A 23,407-nucleotide genomic window follows, 5' to 3' on the forward strand; every position below is an offset into this window, starting at 1 on the left:
GTTTGTGTTGTTCTATATGCAGGTAGCGGTCTTGCGACGGGCTGATCCCTCGTCCAAGGAGACCTACCATCTGCATAGAAAAGATTACGAAACTGAAGAAGAGGCCAGGGCCCAAGAAAGGGCTGTAGAGCCACTGATAAATGAATAAAAAGTCTCAAGTACTCGATAAATTCTGAGACCGTCAGCAAATAATATAAAATAAAGTGCACAAAGCATTAAAGAGACACAAAAGTGAGCACAGGATGGACCCTTCTGGTACACACAAAAAAAAAACAGAAAGGGGGAGGAAAACTTTTGTAATACGCGATACTAAGGGAAACGTCGTAATGTGAACCCATTTTTCTTTCAATTTATGTAATAATAGAATACGTGGAAGTGAACAAAGGCTTGGCTGAGGTCGAAGCAACGAGAGTCAGCGTGCCCTTCCGAGCACACAGCAGGTGCTTGCTTAAATAGGTAATTAAATTCAGTACAGAGTGTTCTGTTTACATAAATCCATACCTGAACGGTGTAATTATTTAGTTCAATTCTTTATGAATTTACGTACTTACTCAACAGCCCAAAGGCCAATTGTAATGTAAGCACGCACAAAGAGGGGAGCAAAACAAAGACGTACACACTAGCAAAAGACAAGGCAACTTGTATCATTCAGACAACAATGAAAATTCAAATAATTAAATCACGCTAAAATGTGCAGGAATAAAAATCTTGAATATAATTAATATTTTAATAATTAAGAAGTACAAATTATAAAATATTATTTGGAGCAGCAGTTCTGGTCTCAAGTACATGAACGTTCCTTTCAACAACATCAGCGGTTGAAGTGCTTGTAGCAGAGGCACAAGTCTTACTTGAAGAGCAGACATTGAACATAATAATAATAATAAGAAGAAGAAGAAGAAGAAGAAGAACTGAACGAACATGAGTTTGATTAAATGGCAGGCAGTATATATAGATTGAGCCTGCGCAGTGCAAATTTACTGTCAAGTGTAGGGAGGTACGNTACCAGCGTCTGCAGAAGGACTCTGTTGCATGCAGTTTGTTAACAGCAGTGCTTATTAGCAATCAGTATTATTCGACATTTAAGAACTTCAAAATTTTCGAGATATTTTTAATACCATTTCGACACTTGCTTTTTACGGTTGTGAAACCTGGTTTCTTACTGACATGAAGTATCGTGTAAATGCTAGACTGCTTAGTTCGGTCGAACAGTGGATTGCGGTGGAAACGGAATTTACAAATTACAACTCTTGTGGTCAGAGGAGTTACAGCCATACTGAGACTACGGAAATGAGTTTCGTGGGTGGTGGGTTCAAGGTTTCCTTCTGCGTATATTCACTGAGTTCGACAAATTTAAGTTCAAAAAATACAACCTCAGCCGGATACGGTAGCCGAGCGGTCTAGGGCATAAACAGTCTTTGCTCGCTCGGAAGCCGGGGATCGTGGGTTCCAATGTTTTGTGTGTTTTGTTCTGTGTTCACAAAGATACCTTGCGACAAGTTGATCACCCATCGAAGGAGCCATACCATCTGTAAAATGAGAAGGAAACTGAGAAATCAGCCCAATGCTCCAAAGTGGGAGCAAAAGGATAAAAAAATACTTCACAGTTCTGCACCGTCACCATGTTTACAACTGTCAACATAAGAAAATACTTCATACGGGTTTCTTGTTATATTTATGATATGTCTCCGTACAAAACACAACTCCTCTAGCTCAGGTGGTTCAATACTTATCGACCTCAGACAGTAAGCAAAATTCAGATTTTGGGTGGCCCCAATGCGGGTATTATTAATTTATGAAATAAAAAAAAATGAAGATAGAGATGTCTGTGACTTTCCTTAATCTCTCTACATGAACTGTGGGCCAATATCTTAAAATATATCAGGACAACCTCTATATTTAGGATGTCGTCTTCTGTGGTGTGGCGCCGTGCAGATATTGTGTAAACCGACGTTTCGGAGGAATATATCGCCTCCATCTTCAGGGTATGAAAATCCGCGAGTGAGGAACCAGAGTGAGCAGGTGGCTACAGCCAATATCTACATGGCGCCACATCCCAGAGGATGGTATTCTTCATAGTAACCGCCGTCAAAAACCTCAAATCTTACAACTTCTATATCCTTTCCGATGACTGACATCGTGACATTCGAGGCTATATAAGCAATGCAATTAAAAATCATCGTTAACTAACACAAAAATCAGAATGTACATATGTATGCGTGCGGTGTTTGTGCAACACAACACGAATTCCAATATAATCCTGGCGCTGAGAGAATAAACACGCAAACAAGTTTCATTGGTAGAAAGAGGTACGCAAGTGGGGGATCTGGCAAATCAACAAACAGCGAAAATGAGAGCTTCTAAAAATGGACCTGGAACAAGTCACGCTTATAAACAGATGTCGCGGCTTCTGTATAAAATAACCTATTCGACGGATATAAAAATAACACGAATGAAAATAAAATATTAATGGGCATATTTTATTGCCCGTTAAAATACTCTATTTGAGCCTCAGTTCATCAAACAGCGTAATGCCACATTTGTGGACTTTCGCTCCGTCTCCTCAGCAAAACACGAAATCTCTCTCATGAGAGTATCAGACACACAGCAGACTTGCGTCATGTGTACGTAAAATTCGTGTTTCTAATGCCATCCCTAAGGGCACACTTAACCTTTCATATTTACTGCTCGGTCTTATATCAACTTGATATTGCTTCAATATGAGAAAGGGCAATAGCAAATGAACAGCAGATACAGCACGAACATGCCACTCAGGACTCGTGGTTACACACCTATCTTAAATCGTCAAGGAGGAAAGAACCGTAAAAGGAAAGATATGATCATCTGAAAAGAAATAAAAAAGCCTAGTTTCTTATTACACTCTTACACAATTTTAAACTTGCGAGTAGACGATCACATACGCGAATCCTAGTACGGTCAGTAATTTCTGTATTGCCTACAACTGTAACTGTACAATTTTTATCGCCGCATTCAACTTGTGGAATTTTTATTATTGGCCAAGCTGCCTTGCTTTGGTTTCGTTTAGCCTGTGTTTATGTCTTTGATTCCATCTTTGTTCGTGCTTGGTTTATAATTGGTCTTTGAATTGCAGTGTAATCAGGTAAACAAAGAATTACATTTAATTTGTATTATTATATATTGATATACTTAAAACTTGAATTCCTTCTAGCTGCCATATTTTATATTAGCCATGGTTTTTCAGTCATCAAAATACTAATTGTATTCATTGTAAATGTATATGTTTTACTTTTCTCCTCTCTCAAATAATGATTTCGATTTGAGTTAAAGGAATAATTCAATTGCATTCGTGTTTATTTATGTGCAAACTTAACAGCATAGTGACAAATTACAAAGTTAGCACGAGTACATAGAAATACATAAAAATTAAAGAGCAAAATAAAAAATATGACAGTCTATACAATATCAATAAATTAGTAACAATTCCAAGAAAAGAAAAGAAAAGAAAATAATTTAGCCTTAACAGGCGAGAAAAATNCGTGTGTGTTTCTTTTCTTTATTCTTCCTAACTTCGTAGTTGTTCTTTGGGCTGTTAAGTTAGCAAATAAATAAATAAGAACTGGACTGAAATGAATTATTGTTTTAAAAAGAATTTAATACGTAATGACGGATTTTTACTTCGTTAAATCTGCAAGGTACAACAGTTCCCTTAGTGACGTAACAGACCGACAGATGGAGATGTTAAATGTAGAAGACACAACCCCCAAAATTCACACCACTCCAATGTTTATAAGTGCTGACTTACTATTCCGTACAGAGTTTATAGACACTTTCATAATCTACTGTCATACCAAATGCCATATTCAAAGGTCCAACGGTTTTTAGGCACAACTGTAAAACTGAAAGCTAAAAGCAAACATTCGCAGGAACACCGTTTTACTGCCACAGCAAAAGTTAAATGTTCTTCCAGCATCTGCTGCCGCACACAATTTAGGGCCCTAGACTTAGTGACACTGTCACCTCGTAAGTCCAGGCATTAATGACAAATAACAAAATTATAAAATTTTTAGTATTTCAACGTCAGCCATACTATTATTGGTGATTATATGAAATGAGAGAACGATGGTGAGGTGGCCTCCAATAGCGTAATATTCATATCAAATGTTGTGAAAATCTGCCAATAGATTCAGATTTTCAGGCATATGAGTTGCATTCTCATAAATGTAATTTATGCTTTTTAAGAAAGGAAACTGAGCTACATATTCATAGTTGTTCCTGTACTTAGATGTCACGCCATTAAAACTTGATTGGGTGTAGGTCAAGATCTACAAATTCATCATTATGGTAATGGATGCAAGTGTGCCGTTACATCTACACGCTCCAGCCGCTTTATCCCAGGGGAAAGAGGCCTCGGTGCCCAACGGAAAAGAAGTTAGGTGACGCTCGGAGCCGGTCCGGATGTGGTGGAGGCAAAGAGAATCGAAACCCGGTCGTTCAGTCCGTAGCCAGTATCAAAGCAAAGCAATACATCTCGTGAATACGGAAACTAAGCTTCTCAGATATTGCTTTCTGTTACAATTCTATAATTCCAGCAGACAGCAGAGGTCCGCACAGTCAAGCTGATGCTAGCTCAACTTTAATACTGGAGCCACCCAGTCACAACCGCCCAGCTATAATGTCATAACCGTCTATTTACGATCAATTCCCCAGTTAAACCCACAATCATGGGGGCAGATCGATGCAAAGAGATGACAGAGCAGTGTTACTGTCAGCAAACAAACCTTTAGCGGCAAATAAATCCTATGAATCAATATAATCTGGAATATACACATTCGCACTTCTCTTCATGGCGTCTCTAGATACAGCAATAAATCCGAGTAGATGTTATATTAAAAAAAAAAGAGGAACTTCCACAAAAATGTATGGGATATTTTATTTTTACGGTATATAAACAATGCTGCGATTGGCCCAGACTGTAACGTCGGATGATAAGGCGTTTATTGAGCCAATTTGAAAGGCTGAGGAAGGACGCGGTCGTGATCTAATCTATCCCGGTATTTGAGCGGAAGGACTGAGAAAGATCACGAAAAACTTCAGTCAGTATAGCCGAGATTTCAACCCATTATATCTTGAATACGAATCCGGATTTACCCACTTGACCGAGGCGTTCGATTATATGGGACAATAGCTTATGGATGGCAAAATGATACGAGTAATATAATTCTTGTGAACGCGATAATTTCGTGATCATTTGAGTAAGTATCATATTCTCGATATAATCGCTGCTGCATGCAGTTAGTTATGGGACAGGGCGAGATACCGATCTCTCGTTCTCAAGACAACACACATTAAAATCATTCATTCCCTTTTCTAACACGGTTTCCTACCGGTGCTGCTCCTGCTGGATGTAAAATTACTCATACGCTCAGTTACGTAGTGGATGTGTCGCTCCGCCCATTCTTATCTACGGTACTACATTGGGGTGTAGCAGAATCAAGCTCCAGCAACTTTACCCTTGAGGAAAGAGAGGGGCCGATATCAACCGGATAGAAGGATGGGTGGGTCCACGAGCAGGGTACGTCAGAGAAGAGACAAATCCCTTGCTTTTGTCGAGAATTAATTATTATTATTAAAGAATTATTATGGCGAGTGAGCTATCACAGTCATATTGATTTATATAGTTACCTAAATATCTAATATTTAGAAGAAAGTAACCCGTCGGAGGTCGTGGAATTTTTAAGGGCGGAAAAATTCAGGGAACAAGTCCTCCAGGAGGGACTTCAAGCCGTGGGTCCCGTGTCGTAGATTTACGGCACGTAAAAGATCCTCATGTCTCTAAGAGAGCTCTGAGAAAAATTAGGCAAAGTTTCCCGCCCAAGTAGTTTCCAATACCTCCGGTAGATGGGGAAGTATCTGGAACCACTGCCACCTTCGCTGGCTGAACGGGGCTGATAGGGATCACCAGTACCGGCAGGGTATGGCGACTGGTAGANACAATTCGTCGACATAATGCTGTTCTGCGGAATTTTTTTTTCTGTGGATTAATAAAATAAATGTCTAAAAACCACACTAATATAACCAAGAATATATTTCAACGTAATTAACATCTCTATAAAACTAGGGTCTCCGTGCTCTGCCTTATGCAGTAACAATTGAATAAAATGCGTCACATTTCACCGTTCCTAACCGCGTCCCCTCTCCAGCATTCGCAATGCAGCTGTAGGTCCATCTGTCTTATAAGAAGCAAGCGTAATGCTGTAAGGGACACGCCCTCCGCAACACGACACGGATGAATCAAGCTGCGCCCAGCGTCGCTACTGTTAATTCGTACCAAGCAAGGCGAGCGCACTGTCACAAAGTTTTGTGCATTTCTGAAATGGTCCAAATGAGAAACACTGCCTCAGAACTCTTCGAAATAGCAAAACTTTAATTGCTCTCCGAAGTGAAGCTGTTGGACACGAAACATACTGGATATGTCTCCGAAGTTTTCAGAAGTAACGGCAATAAACAAGAGTTTTTTGTACCCTCCCAATGTTGCAGCAAAAACTCCAAAATAAAGACCGCGGAAAATTATTAACACAGCTGCTAAACTGAAATTCATTAATCTAAGTATAACTCTGTGAAGCAAATTTACCGTTCGAAAGCTGGTGGCCGCTCAGCGGGTCACCATCCCTGCATTTAATGGAATCCAAACGTTTATCTGTTTTCAAAATTTGCACAATTTATTACTATATCGCCTTCATTAAATCATATTTCTTCACAAAATTCTTCTGGGGGACTGAGGGAAACCATGAAACCCTAAGTTAGAGTAACAGGTGTCCCGGACGAGATACGAACCGCGTCCACAATACTAGTCAGAAGTGTTACCGTCTGAGACAACTTCGTCCGTGAAACAGGACGATAAAATATTCTGAACCAGTAGTAGTAAGTAGATTCTGCCTAAGTTTGTGGCATAAATTTCTACCCTAATTCCACGCATGTGCGTGCTTAATCACAATATTTATTGCATATTGTGATCTAGTGGTCAGAGTTCCTACCTACAGATCCAGAGTTCCCGGGTTCGATTCCCGAAGCTACCAGAACTTTCTGGGAAGCAGTGGGTCTGGAACGGGGTCCACTTAGTCTCATGAGGATAACTGAGGGGCTATTTCAAGAAAAAAGCGGCTCCGGTCTAGAAAACAGAGATTAACGGTCGTGGGGATCCGTTGCGCTGACCATGTGACACCCTCTATCCGCAAAAGTTGGCATTAACTTCACCGACAAGCGGCGGTCGCTCGGTGGTATAGTTCGCTTGCGGATTGCAGGCCACGGAGTTTGTTTTGTTTTTTTTACTTTCTTGTTATCTCCCGCTGTATTAGCCTGGCTCCAGATAATTACATAGCTGCAGTGAATCTGATTGGAGTTGTCCATTGACTGAGGTTAGCTCTTTCTAGGGGGACCAACTGAGTAGGTGTCTTCCACTCCCCCATCACCTGAGGACGGGAAGAGATCCAGTTTCCGAAACGTTGTGTTTCCTACTTTCTATAATGCCGGACGATGAACAAAGTCCAGTGTATCTCAGGAGCTCAAAGAAAATATACGTGTTCTATTCTGAACCTTTTCATAAAATCTTCCAACTGAACTTGGTCCTGGAGTGCATGGCGCTGGCTCTTCGCTTCCGAGCGTGCGGCAGTGCTGAGAGCACCCGATAAATACTTTATGCATTCTAAAAACGTGGCAAGGGTTGGAACTTCAGGACAGAGATACAGCTGCAAACCCACATATGTGTTCATAAATGGTGCAAGGGGTTAAAGCATCGCAAGGAAACTACATTGTAACACGGAAATTCAGGGAACCATAATCAGACGGACGTCGGTCACGGTAACCGAGCGGTCTAAGGCATTCACTGTCTTCGCTCGCTCGGAAGCCGGGATCGTGGGTTCAAATCCCACTCAGGGCATGGATGTTTGTGTGCGTTTTTCTGTGTTTGTCTACAGGTAGAGGCCTTGCGGCGAGCTGATCACTCGCCCAAGGAGTCCTACCGAATGTCTAAGATCTAGTAAACCGAAGTGAAACGGAGAGTTTCATGGAGGTAGGCCTAGGCCCAAATTGGGGATGTAGCGCCACAGAAAAAGAAAAAATAATCAGACGGACAGGAAGATGTAACAACACAGTCTTATCTTACCTGTTGCTGCGTCTCCAAGCGGCTCTCACCGACTTTACATGAATCTGGCACCAACAACTCTCTATCTATCTATGCCTCTACAGTTCTTCGTTGGGCCGTGACAGCTCTTTTCAATTTGTTAATCCTATATACAGTCGGTAAGACTCCTTGGGCGGGGGATCAGCCCGTTGCAAGGCCGCTACCTATACACAGAATAAACGGAAACAGACATCCATGCCTTGAGTGTGATTCGAACCCACAATCCCAGTTTTCAGGCGAGCGAAGACAGTTCGTGCCTTAGACCGCGTGGCTACTGTGATCTGCTGACGGCAACAACTACTCCCATACAAATAGTTGCAGCAGTTAGTGGGCACCACCAGACAAAGCTAAACATACACACTGTGCGGCTGCCATAAGAACAGGAAGAAGAAGATGGTCGTATTCAGTGGCTCTGTATAACGATGCATCCACATCCACGTTAAGTCGCAGATCACTTTCACAGTTAATGAATAATTATATAACGTTTAACTTTTGTTCAGACTATTTTGTATACTTTGGACATGTATTTCTGTGTTATCCCCGGCTCTTACCGCGTTTCTATTGTGTTAGTTGTATTTCTCTCACACGGGCGTATTACGTGTTTTCGTTGTTTCTGTTTTAAAGTTTCTCTGCCTTCAATTCGCATTCCTAACGCTGTTGAGCGCTCTAGCGGATATATTGCAGGAAACTGAATTACTGTTGTTGATGAAGATGATATGCAATTAAGAGCGCAGAGTTGTAGCAACCTCCTGTACGAAGTCATGTGAATATCCGTCAGTTAACTGTAGAAGGAATACATAAATACACACGGACACGATGATATAATAACGCTCTATCTCTTCAGTAAAGTGAGCGGGGCTAAACTTTATGGCGTGTGCATTATCTATAATACTTTATTTAACAATGCCTTTTTAAAAGATTTAATGTGCACTGAACACGTAATATTCAGTATAAGATGGAAAACCTGCACGCTATGGACAACTGCTAAGGCCTGCGGGTGTGCCGGAATACTTTATTACGACATGAACTTCTCCTTCGTCACGATACTGTGGCATTTCGCTGTGTTCAATTGCCTCCGGAATTTATTCTTCTTCCTCCTTCATCTGCTTCTTCCAATTCAGGGGCTGGGCGCTACGAGCCTCTTCCGATATTGGGAAAATGTAAAAGTGACCTTTATTTTTATTTCTAATCTTCTTCTTGCCATTGAAACAATTAACCCAATATGATGTACACAGTTAAGTCTGTTGTATGTTTTTACATAGGAGTTAATGTTATATTGTATGTGTAAGTTGTGACCGCCTCTGTGGTCTAGTGGTCAGAGTTCCTGGCTGCGGATCCAGAGGTCCTGGGTTTGATTCCCGGCGCTACCAGATTTTCTGAGAAGTAGTGAGTCTGGAACGGGGTCCACTCAGCCTCGTGAGGATAGCTGAGGAGCTGGAGCCTCCGGTCTAGAAAACAGAGATTAACGGCCGTGGGGATTCGTTGCGCTGACCATGCGACACCATCTATCCGCAAAATTTGGCACTAACTTCGTCGACAAGTGGCGGTCGCTCGGTCGGTATAGTTCGCTTGCGGACTAATGGGTCACGGAGTGTATGTTATTAGTAAATTACCCTACCTCACCCCTGCTCTTTTTAACATAAACTGCATGGGAATAATAAAATTCGTTATTTCTTACGCCACACATTTCTTGCTCAATGCTTGTATCTACTTGCATCCTACATCAGCAGTTCTGTCTTAAGGAATACAAGGCCGTGTAGTCCGATAAAAATCAACCGATTTTTCGGAGGATCATGTCACCTCCATCTTCAGGGCCAAAGAATGTGCCAAGCAAGAAACCAGCATGAAGCAAATATAAAGTAGAACGTTTGCTACCTGCTTCATACTGATATATTGGTTACCTCATTGTTGACCCTGAAGATGGAGGTGACGTTCCCCGAAACGTCGGTTGATTTTCAAAGGACTGCATGGAGTTTCATTCCCGAAGATAAAACTTTTCTTAACCACCGCTCTGAGGACCTAATATCTTACACACTTGTATATTTCTACATGCATTTATAATAAGACAACAAGCGGCTTCTTCTCAGAGAAGAATTCAGCTTCATGAGTTAGTTACCTACTACAATAAGAAGCTGCATCCCTAATAAACTTAATAAACAGTGAAAACAATAACAGCTCACTAATCTCTTAAGTGACATATGAAAATTGTTGTAGTTCACTCTAGATTAAATTATTGGCACATTTTATTAATAATTTTCCTTTAAAGCTTTCACATGTCCACAAAATGCAGTTCTAGACTTAGTGTCTAAGTAGGAACATAATTCGAATAAATCACACACACACACGTGTGTTAACTTTCTGGCAAGGGAGCAGCTAATTACTGTCGTGCTGTTAGTCCTCTGGGCCTTGCTGTTAATGGCACCGACTCCAAGGCACGATGCAGCATGCAGTGGCATGGTGTTACATCTCCCTTCAGCCAGTGCGTGCCAAACGTCGGAACGGACGCCCAGTCGCACCCAAAGCGCTTCACGTCGCCAGCTACAAACGGCACGCCCAGTAGCACCCAAAGCGCCACACGACGCCCGCAAAAAACGGCACGCCCAGTAGCACCCAAAGCGCCACACGACGCCCGCAAAAAACGGCACGCCCAGTCGAACCCAAAGAGCCACACGTCGTCCGCAAAAACGGCACGCTCAGTCTCACCCAAAGCGCTACATGTCACCCACAAGTTATAGTACGCCCAGCGGCGCCCAAAGCACCAGACGCTACCCACAAGACATTTCCCTCACTGCAGAATGACAGTTATTTCAGGATCTTTTATCAGCTTCAGCTGTTACTTAGCTTCGAAAGATATGGGACAACTTTCAATAAAACTGAATTTTGGTTTAAGTCGGACTATCTTTTTTTTTTGCTAGTGGGTTGGGACTAAGTCCCTTGTACTGCGGCCACTTCTGGCCTATTTTACCAGCCCCAGATGATAGGTGAGTGTGACTGTGGGGCAATTGGTGGAATGAAGATTGGCAGGAGAAACCGAAGTACTCGGAGAAAACCTGCCCCAGCGCCACTTTGTCCACCACAAATCCCACTTGCCCAGACACGGGATCGAACCCGGGCCGCCGCGGTGGGAAGCCACGGACTAACCACTGGAGCTATGGCATGGCCCTTACCTCGGACTACATTTTTTTTTTAGCAATCAGAATATTACATAATTCTATAAGCTAAAGTGCTGATTACTCATTAGATATACTAATGACTAGTGGCATGAACAGGTTGATATCCAGCGAAATCACCTGTATAATCTGTAATTAGTATCTATACATTAACTCGGACTACATAGCAAGCACTTGGAAGACCTACATGCGTTTATGTGCGCATTTGAGCATAACTCGCTAGTTGTCGATGCGAGAGATGTTTCAAATAGAAGGTGTACATATAAAATTAAGGGTAAAATTTGTGTCAAAAATGCTTTCTCTGTAAGCCTCAGGGGTTCTTAATATAATTAAACAAAAGGGAGCGAACGATTCAAAATTGTTACGCTAAAAGGTAAAATGGTAACACTGTCCTCATGTTATATAATGTAGCACTATGCCATGAAGGCGTATGGGGGAGTGGATATATAGATCCATATTGCCACGTGTTGGATATGTCACGCGACAAATAACTTCACGTTGGTCTCGGATTTAGCGAATCTTTATTGGACACACACACTTACACACCTTACAATTGTTATCACTTGTAATATCACTTGACTTCTGGCCTAATACTCAATGCGACATCTCAACGGTCCTCGATCATGGTTATCCCAAGACTGTCTCGTTCTCAATACTCATTACTCCAAGCTCTGCTTCTATAGGGGCTAAGCGGACCGGATACCGGACACCATTCCTCAGGGTTCCGTTACCGCTGTTCAGATAGCCCGTTGTTACGGGAACGCTTCGTATACGAGTAGACTACACCGGTAACGTGTTTCGTCTCATCCGTTGTTACTCAACGACAATTCGTTGCTACGATTTGTCGCTACGGGAACTCCCCAATTTCCACGTATTCGTTGTCGTGGAAGTGTCCGTTCTGATTGTAGCGGTTGTCGCGGCGAGGGACATAAGGTAACGCGTCACAATATTTTCTTGACCTCGGCACTAGCTGAAGTTACTGGTCAGCTTCACGCCCCGCCCGCTTTACCACCCGGTACCCATTTCATAGGAGGACGGGTGGACCCTACAGCTAGTCCTGACGACGTGGAGAAAATTCTTGACCCTACCGAGACTCGAACTCCGACCCCTCGGTCGTTCAGCCTGTAGCCAGTCGCTATACCAACTACGCTATCCCGGCTCCTGATTGTTACGCTATGTCCGACCTTAATCAATAGTGGTGTTCCCAACACATATGAAGATTACCCAATTCTCTTGTTCTTGATAAGAATTAAACGAAGCTTTCTACCGCCTGAATTTCTAGGTCTTCATGTATATTAATGTAAACTTAATTAAAATACAGGTATAAGTGCGCATGCTACTACAACAGTTACTTCGTTAAAAATTCAACTTAGTTCCTTTCGATATAATTACACAAAAGGGACAGAATGCGACAGAATTGTGTTATGCATACATTCTCCAATTTGTTTTCTTTCAGAAAACGATAAAAGCCGGAGAAGCAATTTCCAGAAACTCAAGAGGCATAACGACAACCAGACCGCATGCGACCGCAAACAATCTTTCACAGGGCCCGAAGTCTTCTATCATAGTAAGTAGCATACTGGGTTCTCAGTACGTGGTGCAATAGTTGATGTAAACAAATAATACAATGCCTCACACATGGAAGTACAAACTGTGTGTGTGTGCGTGCGTGAATAAATGGGTATCCCCAAACGAGATGGTAGCATTCTCCGCATGTGAACTGTCTCGTAGCGGCTCTTTCACGATTACGTCAGGAGGATCGCTATGGCGCTACTAATCTCTTCACGTTACGATCGAGATATCTCATCAAGGGGCAATGCTCTAGATATCTTTCGTTTTTAATTACGAATAAAACTTGTTCATACCGTCTCGTGACAGTTTATGCCAATGTATTGTTCTGAACAATGGAAAGTGAAATTGAAATTGGTACGAAAATAAATATGGCACTCGTTTGCTAAAGAAAACTGGGCGTGGAAGGGATTGAACGACGGTCTGTAGGCTCAGTTATGTTTGTGAAGAATATTTCGCGCCTTGGTATGAAATAACCCTGACATTGTCACTAAAATAAATTTCCAAATATGAACTATAGGCTTAACTGTTCATTTGTATGGGCGTGTAACGTGGTCTCTCACATTAACGGAAGACTATATGAATGCCCGCGAACATATCTAGACCTAAGGCAGTAACATCAGGAAGGAGACAGTTACAGACGGATGAAACTGACAGAACATGTTGCCTAACATGGAATGGAGAGATGAGAAATACATATGTAGACCAAACATATGAAACGAACAGACCGCTCAGGAGATCTAAGTGTACTTACTTACTTACTCACTCACTCATGGAGCTGAGCCCTTCTGGAGGAGCCGCCAATTCTGCAGCTACTCAAGAATTTCCCAGCATTTTATGGAACCCGAAGGTTCATTACCGTGTTCACGAGCCTTCCACTGGTCCCTATCCTGAGCCAGATCAATCCAACCCATACAATCCCATCCCTGAGATCCATCTTAATATTTTCGACCCACCTGTGCCTTGGTCTTCCTAGTGGCTCTTTCCTTCTGGCTTTCCCACCAATATCCTATATGCATTCGTCTCCCCCATTCGTGCTACATGCCCTGCCCATCTCATACTCCTTGACTGGTCACTCTGATTATACTTGGAGAAGAGTACAAGTTGTGAAGCTCCTCATTATGCAGTTTTCTCCATCCTCCTGTCACTTCATCTCTCTTCGGTCCGAATAGATCTAAGTGTACATGGGTGGATAATATTAAAGTAGGTGTTTAAGAGTAACTAATGAGTGTGTACTGGATACATCTGGTTGAGAACGTTTCGTGGAGGACTGTTCTGAATATGGCAATGACTAGCTGAGTGGACTATCAGTGTCTCAACGACTCTCTCCACTGAATTCGATAGGAATGACAATTTTCATTCGTCTCAGAAGAAACTGGGTTGTCTATTTTATGCTTACGAAGCAGAGAATTGTAGGGGATATAATCTAATTCTGTCTAGTGCTACTACCTTCTGTCGGTCAGCAATTCGGATACGCCAGAAATAACGAAGGGATAGAAATCAGGGGCTTCTACAACAGGGTTGCTATCCTTCAAACTTGGACGTTGTTCTCGAAACCCGTGAAATGCTGACTACACGTCGTTTTCATCAAAAACAAACAGAACACTAGCGCCACGGTAACGAGGTGATGAGATCGACCATGACAACATGGGTATCCAGGTTTATTTGTTCGACAATCGTGTGTTCAGTATCAATACAAGGTTTTAAATTGTCATTCTACGAACGCATTTGTTTACATTATTAAATTAGCACTTTTATGTGCTATTAAAATCGATGACATATCATGAACTGCACACTAGACATTCGCAATTAACATTTATATACGGGAGCATTTGAAGCAATGCAAATTGCAAGGCATCCGTCTTTGAAAAATTTGGCTTTGCAATACAGCTCCCCCCCCTTCCACCTCCTTCCTAGGACGTGCAGCGACCGATCTCCAAATTCCATATCTTTTTTAAGGTTCCTGTCTTCCGGGATGTAACGCAGTGTAGTCCGTCGAAAGCCAACTGACGTTTCGGAGGAGCATACAGCTTCCATTTCAGGGTCGAAAAATTACCTGCTTCATTCTGAGGAAAGACAAGCATGATGTGAGGCTCTCACAGCTACTGTTATGTAGTCATAGTTTCCGGTATATAACGTGTAGTTTCTTGAAAGTCAACATATGTTTCGATGGAATATACCGGTTCCAACTTTAGAGTTGAAGATCAAGCCAAGCAAGAAACCAGCATGAAGCAGGTAACAAGCAGACCTGTGCTTGCTACCTGCTTCATGTTTCGTTTTCAAGAAAAAGACATGCTGGATTTAAGGTTATCACAGCGGTGGTTATGTAGAGTCCTATCTTCCGGGATATAACGCCGTGTAGTTCGTTGAAAGTCAACCAGCGTTTTGGAGGAAGATGTCGCCTCCATCTTCAGGGTCGAAAAATAGGCCAAGAAAGAAACCGGTATGAAGCAAGCAGCAAGCAGATCTCTGCTTCACGGGTTGACTTCCAATGGACTTCAAGGCGTTATATCCCAGAAGACACCTCAAATCCTACATGTATTTCCTCGCCATGTAGATGATTACAGTTTTCAACACCTAGAAAGGGAAATAGAAAAGTAGCGGGCAATTGTACAATTTCGATTTTCGGAAATAAATCGTGCCTAACATTTCGGCACATATTGTAGTTACCCACTGATATGTTGGGATTTTGGACTTTATCCATCGTCCTGGTTTTTAAGATAACAAATAAAAACACGACGTTTCGGAAACTGGATCTGTTTCCGTCCTCAGGTGAAGGAAAACACCTATTCAGTTGGGTCCCTTAGAAAGAGCTAGCCTCAATCACTGGNCGTCAGAATCCTATAGTAACTAATTGTAGTTACCATTTTTATCGTTAGTATATTGGGCGGGGGGGGTTAAAGGCCCTTATAAAGAAACTCCAGCTGCGATATCCGAAGGACAAAAGGAAGATCATAATTTAACACAAATTAATTCATCAATAAAACCAAACGAAGATAGTCGTCAGCCACAGAACAGAAATTTTTCCAGAGGGGGGTAAGATATTTCACGGGTGCCTACAACACGCTTCAGGATCGTAGAGGTCAAATGCAGAGTCCTCACAAGTAGCATGGACATCCAACAGCATCGTACATGAGTTCTACTCCGAAATCCACGACCTGGAGCCTACATCGAGTACAGTCTCATTCTACGAGCCCCACAATATTAAAAACGCCTATTAAGTTGACGCGTGAGATGGAACTTTCCGGACTCAGGCGACATGAGTTCAGTGCCGTTACTTTCGCATTGTTATTGATAATTTCAATACTTTATTGTTGAGAGAGAGTTAAAGCTGGGGGCTATGTTATTATGACACAGAGACCCTCCGCATATTATAGGCCCACTGCAAGAAGCAAATATATATGATTACCTATTTTTTTCAATGTCTCTTCCAGCCCATTCAGGGCCCACGCCTCTTGTTCTGTTCCGTAATCATTTTTCAGACGGTAGGACCCCATGGACGAATGATCGGCCTGTCGCAAGACCGCTATCTACACACAGAACAAACGAATACACACACCAAACATCCATGTCCTGAGCGTGATTCGAACCCACGATCCAAGCGTTCGAGCGAGCGAAGAAAGTTCATGCCTTAGACCGCGCGGCTATTGTGACCGGCCATATGAGGACCTATAGTTACTTACTTACGTACTTACTTATGGAGCTGAGCTCTTCTTGAGGAGAAGCCAAATCTGCAGCTACTCAAGAATTTCCCAGCAATTTATGGAACCCGAAGGTTCATTACCGTACAAATATAAATATAAATATTCATTCATTACCGTGTTCACAAGAGCCCTCCACTGGTCCCTATCCTGAGCCAGATCAATCAAATCCATACCATCCCATCCTATCTCTCTAAGATCCATTCTAATATTGTCCACCCACCTGCGCCTTGGTCTTTCCAGTGGTCTCCTTCCTCCTGGCTTCGCCACCAATATCCTATATGCATTCGTCTTCTCCCCCATTCGTGCTACATGCCCTGCCCACCTCATCCTCCTTGACTTGATAATTCTAATTATACTTGGAGAAGAGTACAAGTTATGAAGCTCCTCATTACGCAGTTGTCTCCAACCTCTTGTCAATTAATCTATCTGCGGCCCAAATATTCTCCTCAACACCCTGTTCTCAAATACCCTCAGTCTATGCTCCTCCTTTAATGTCAGAGACCAAGTTTCACACCCATAGAGAACCACAGGCAAAATTATAGTTTTGTATACTCTCATTTTATGTGACCTATAGTTAATCAAATTTATATTAATAAAGGTCAGTTTACATAAATTAGTAATAAAGTACACTACTGAACATGTGTATTTATTCGCCCTTTTCGGTCTGTATATTTGAGTTGTTTGACCACCGGAAATTGCATTCAGCAATATATACTACAGAAACAGTACTGACTAATTTTTCTGTTTAGAAATTAAACGCCATTTCCGACTAACAAATATGAAATGGCTGTTAAGTTACAATCACAGATCCCACAAAAAGACGATGTTGCCAGCAGCTGTTATTACAACCACGAATATCATTATGAGGTTGCTGAAATGCTCAGCGGACACAGGAATGCCCTAGTTTCAAATAGGCCGACAAAACGTGGGATGTATTCCATTTCAAACGATATACTCAGTTCCAGTGGTGAAATTTAATGTCATCGTGATATCAGACTAAATGTCAACCTACTGTGTTATTCAAAATTCCGTCCCGTCTAGCTGTACTTTTGATTCCAGTGTTCAGATGGCAAATGAAAGTGTCACTAAACATTACCGTATTTACGCATGTATAGGCCGCACATTTTTTTGCCAAAAATTGAAGAGGAAAACTGGGGTGCGGCTTATATTCGAAACATTCGAAATCACACTTCATTTAAAAAAAATTATATTCATAATTAGTAATACAGGGTGTTCTACTCCTGAAATAATATTCCAAGAAAATTATTTTTTCTATAATTTCTGTCTGAAAATTGTGCTGCGGCCTATACACGCACGCGGCCTATACATGCGTAAATACGGTATATGAGGTAAGTAAAAGGTAATGGCAGTACTGTTACAAGTTTTGACAAAATAACAGAACCGTACTTAGATGTCTTCAATGCATGTATCGAAGAATTCATAAGTTTCCTGACTTCATCGAAGTGAAATGCTTTTGATTCGGCCTTGAGATATTCTTACACCGTTCCTTCGGTCACTGTTCATTTCGGAGGCAACCGCATCGATCCTGATTCTTATGTTATTCCGGATACACTGGTCGATCACCTCCATAATATATCAGATGAATGCCCAGAATAAACACCATCACTGGTATGCCCTCTTTTGAAAATTTTCATCCATCTGAAACTTCCCTCTGACCAATACACTTATTGCCATACAAAAGACAAAACAGAAGATCGCAGACAAATATTAATGCTCTGGGCGGAATTCGAACCCCAACACAAGTGTTCGCGCGATCTATAAACGATCATGCAATAAGAATATTTTACTATCCATACTGTTTCTATCATCATCATCAGTCGAGGAAGTGCCTGAACCCAAGAGGAAGCACACAATGCGGAGAGTCAGAAAGAGTTCTGTCTTCTTGGATATAAGGCCGTGTGGTCCATTGAAAATAACCCGACGATTCGGAGTTGCATGTCGCCTCCATTTTCAGGGTCGAAGAATAAGCCGAGCAAGAAACCGGCTTGAAGCAGTGACTAGGCCAGAGGTTTAGTATGGACGCCACAAGAGATCCCCAGTTCGATCTCAGAAATAGACATAATCATATGTACACATTAAATAAAGTTGCTCCTTCGACTAAAAAATGTAAAGGAGAGTGGAGCCAAAGCTTCATGCATTCTGAACTCGGAACTACACGTACATGGAGGTGAATGGTTGCTCCGGCCGCTTTACCCTCGATACCGATTGTATAGGAGGTTGGGTGCAGTCTCATGGATGTAAGTGTTATTCAGTGTTCTGGTGACGTGATAAGAACTCAAGTTAATTGGCTTTCTCTAGTGTTATTTCTAGAAAAGCCCTAAGTGTTTTTTGTGTTTTTCGTGGTATTTATAGTTTCGCTCATATAGTTCACATCGTCACCTCCGTCTTCCATAAAATGCTGGGAAGTTCTTGAGTAGATCCACAATTGGCACCTTCTCAAGATGGGCTCAGCTCAATGAGTGAGTTCAGTTCACACCGTCAGCATAAACCAGCGCTTATGTGTTCTGTTCGCTTCCAGTACAACCAAAGACTGTAGCAACAGTAGAACATACAGTCATGAGCGAACACGCCCACAAAGTCTGCATGGCATCTGCGTCGAAAATACGACACGCGGTTATCGATTAATGCCATAATATCCCACACCTTACATGACTGAAAGTAGGTCATTTACCTGTTATGTAAATTACTATAGCAAAAAGTGAGTAACGTGCAAAAAGCAGGAAACCGTAACCATGACAACACATAAGCCGAGAGCTGCCGAGGGAACAGAAAGAGAAACGAGGGAAAGCAACGAAACAGCGCAGACAATTTCAAGGCAAATCTACAGATCTGTAACGACGGTGTGTTATTAAGCTGATAAATATGTTGGATAATTTTAATCTGCTCGTTTTCTAGTTTTAACAAAAAACTAGGCGCTTGAAAATGTCCATCATGTCTATAAGTTGAGAACACTTTACTTCGCGGTACGGAGAAAAGACAGATATGCCTATAAAAATATGAACCTTCATACAATTAATCTTATTTGGTTTTCATTATTCTTTGTGTGCCGATACTATTCTTAAATCCGTATTCTAGTGATAAAAAACGTAAATCTGTCCCTGTAAGAGGCCGTGAAGACCCATAGGAGTGTGAGAGGTCGAGGCTCTCACATCTTCTAGATAGTCGGCTTACAGATGGCGGTAAGGTTGTCAGCCTTACGCGCCGGCGGCCCTTTATCCCCCCCCCAGGAAAATTTCTGGTACTCATTTCTGTTAGAGGCTGAGTGGACCCCAGGGCCATAGTGCGGCCGGAAGGATCAGGTAAATTAAAAAATCCAATGACCTCATCAGGGGATAGAAACCTAATTCTACCTATGAAAACTTTGGGAGGCTTCAGAGTAACTTCTGCCACTGACTCAGCCCATAGTCATATTCACAGTTGGCGGTTTACTGCCAATCAGTTCGTCTTGGCGCCAAGCCCCTTGAGGATCATGAACAGAGATTTGAACTACAAGTCCTTGTTATATAGACCCGGCAAGGACCGCAGAGAAAATGTATCTTCCACTATTGCGTGTTCTCCCGTTGCCGGGGAAACAACTTATCCACAGAGCTGTTGCCTAGGAAGGGCTGATGTACTGTTGCCTGTTTATACAGCTGTTACTTGGCAATGGGCCTACGTATCACAATATTTTTGCATGCAACGTATGACTTTACACTAACAAGTGTCGTTACTTCCACATATTCAAGCTACTACACCTACAAATCAGATTTTGTAATCGTGTTTCATCTCATTTCATCTCTTGATGATGTCACCAGGTAGAGTTACATTTGTGTCATTAATTAAAGTGTTAATTCGAGTTCGTGCTAATATAATTTTAAAGTCTTTGAGAGTAAATGGATACTGACACCCCAAGAGCAGAGAGACAAAGAAGAGGATGAAGCCTATAATACGCACGTTCAATAAATGCGCCATTTAATACGGTGTTTCCTGAGTTCCGATGCCAGTTTTGCTGAAGCATAAAAGCTGCAATGCAAATTACGTTTCACAATTCAGACCGATGAAAATTACTAAAATGTCAGGCAGATAAGCGAATCTCCGGCCACGATTTAAAGCGAGTACCTTCAGAATGTAGGGCATCGCCGTTTCGCAATCCGCTCGATTGCAGTCTTTGTTTCCTGTAACAGAACAGGAAGACCCGATCCTCTGCTTGGTACATCAAAGTATTTACGTATTGCGTCAAGCTACGCACAGGCCACTGCAGTATCACTGTAGCGACTACATCATGTTGTAGGGAAAGGCAGCCACTACCGGGTCGTAACTGTCTCGCTGCCTGCTCAACGAAAACCTTCAGATTTTCGAAATTAAAGCTGGCAATGTGTAAAATGGCGACTGCATTCGCAGGATCTCTTTTTGTAAATTCCTAACGACTTTGAAGAAAGCAGACTGCTTTTACCGGTTCTCACGGTCTCTTCGCTTGCAGATTTCTTATACTTTTTCTTCTACCCTGAAGATGGAGGCGATACGTTCCTCCGAAACGTCGGTTAACACCACATATACACGGTGCCAAATCCCAGAAGACTGCTTTCTTCATAGTCACCGCCGTGAAAGCCTCAAATCCTAACGACTTGTTAAAGAAAACGTTCCTATTCATGAACACTACATAAATTCCTCAGCACAAGATCGATTATCTGAATGGAGGGCGAATTGTTGGATAATGAATCGACTGCAGTGTCTAATTGCGGCCAGGGTGACATACGATTACAAAGGAATGGCGCAAAACTGAGGACATATTTATGCACATGTAACTCTATGGTACAAGGCCTTCCCTGAAAAATCTGGTAGTTATTCCATGATTAAGAAACACTTCTCCCCTTACGTAGCTCTTTCTAAGGGACCCAACATGTGTTTTCCCTCACCTGAGGACGGAAACAGATCCAGTTTCCGAAACGTCGTGTTTTTCTTAGTTATCTTAAAAACCAAGACGATGGATAAAGTCCGAAAACCCAATATCTCTGTGTGTTATACACCATCGTCAGAATCCTATAGTAACTACTTATCAAGAACATGGTCATGAAATTTAAATGTAACATGACCATTAAGCGTGCACATGCGCAAAACCGAATATGCAGACTGTGAATTCCGGTACAGGTTACACTTATTCAGCCTTTTATTAATCTGTGACTGTAAGAGATTCTGGTTTGGACAGTAGCAACTATGGTACAGTGTACTGAAGAGTTACAGTGACGCGGATGCTTCACCACCCTATCTGTTCGCAACCATTCATCCAAACAATATGGCTGCATCAGTAAGAAGATGATGGGCATGGATTGTGGGATGGTAGAGTCACATTCCTTTGTCCTAGATGAAAACACAACAATCTACCGTTGACAACCCCATCATCGCTCAACCTCTTGCACAAGTCATCAAACTGTTGCGCACTGCAGCAACATGACTTGCCTTTAGAATGTCAGCTTAGTGCTCCTATGGGACACTCAACTCCAGGGAAGACTGAAACATATCGGTGACAAATCCCAGAAAGGTTCCGTCCAGCAACAAGCTTTGAAAGTCTGAGTTTATTTCCGGGGATAAAGAGTATTTGATGACGTCTTTATTCTCGCTGCTCGAATTCCCAACTTTTCACGTATCGGAAGGTGCACTTATACTAAAAATAACTTAGCACTCTTCCATTTGATACTTTATGTAGAACGAATTTTCAAGATGTGTGAAACCAATTTAAATTGGAACGATGTGCTCAAATTTAGTATGTATTTTTTAAATTTCTTCGCTGTTATTTTAAATGTGTCATTTCTCTAGTTGCAAATTTAACTTTCGCAAAGGTAATAGGTATCAAAGACGGTCACGGTAGCTTAGCGGTCTAAGGCATGTACTGTCTTCGCTCGCTCGGAAGCCGGGATCGTGGGTTCGAATCCCACACAAGGTGTGGATTTTGGTATGTGTAAGTGTTTATTCTGTGTTTGTGTTGTCCTGTGTTTAGGTAGAGGCCTTGCGACGAGCTGATAACTCGTCCAAGGAGTCCTACCGTCTGTAAAATGATCATGAAACTGAAAAATCTGAGGCCAAGGCCCAAGGGGGCTGTAGAGCCAGTGAAAAATAAATAGGTATCAAAGGCAAAAGACATCATGCTAAACAGCCATAGAACATGTTTACATGAATAAACACTGCAGATGAAAGTATATTGTTGTGAACCGGGGCTTTCATGTACAGTTGGGATTGGCGTGGTCCAATAAAAGGTAAAACAGTCCCCGTGATTAATTAATTAAGCATTATGCTATGAAGACATATCGGGGAGTAGACTATAATTAAATTCCGTTCGCACATTTCAATGAAGATACTCAATATCAAATTTCAATAAAATCTGCATAATTTTTCTTGAAGTGAAACACGCGGATGTGTCTATGGACGGACACAACTTCTCATAAGTGCTTTAATTTTACAACGTTTGTGCAAAGAAATAACAACAAGCTGTTGCATTGCGTGCAGAATAAACTCCTAGTATTATACATAACTGAAAGACTACAAAACCTTTAACTGCCATAGAGCACAACATTTTACAAACGTAATGAACCCATTTGGAATTTGAAATGTTAAGCTCTGACAGAAAAGTCAATGAAAAATATAAAAAAAAAGTCCGACGATATAGCTACAGTCTCGATACTGGCAGCGCCGTTAATTAACCAACTAAAACAAATTAGAAAACGTAGTTACAATCTCATCATCATCAACTGCAAGGTTCCGATCATCGGGTTACACGAACTGATCTATCCTTCTCTTTTTGGTTGACC

At 41.9% G+C, this 23,407-nt stretch overlaps 2 protein-coding genes across 5 annotated transcripts in view; one reads left to right on the top strand and one right to left on the bottom strand.

The window, feature by feature from the left end:
• The window catches only part of LOC111872507 (tectonic-2-like), a 600,257-nt gene that overhangs the window by 112,094 nt on the left and 464,756 nt on the right, over positions 1-23,407 (bottom strand). The gene's annotated exons all lie outside the window — the stretch shown is intronic.
• LOC111872510 (leucine-rich repeat-containing protein let-4) overlaps positions 1-23,407 on the top strand; it is a 130,181-nt gene that overhangs the window by 29,795 nt on the left and 76,979 nt on the right. For both annotated transcript variants that reach the window (XM_023866504.2, XM_023866506.2), the window contains exon 2: positions 12,788-12,898. The gene's annotated coding sequence lies outside the window, so the exon portion shown is untranslated. The remainder of the gene's footprint in view (positions 1-12,787; positions 12,899-23,407) is intronic.

This window comes from Cryptotermes secundus, unplaced genomic scaffold, assembly GCF_002891405.2.
Source record: "Cryptotermes secundus unplaced genomic scaffold, Csec_1.0 scaffold537, whole genome shotgun sequence".
Taxonomy (NCBI): domain Eukaryota; kingdom Metazoa; phylum Arthropoda; class Insecta; order Blattodea; family Kalotermitidae; genus Cryptotermes; species Cryptotermes secundus.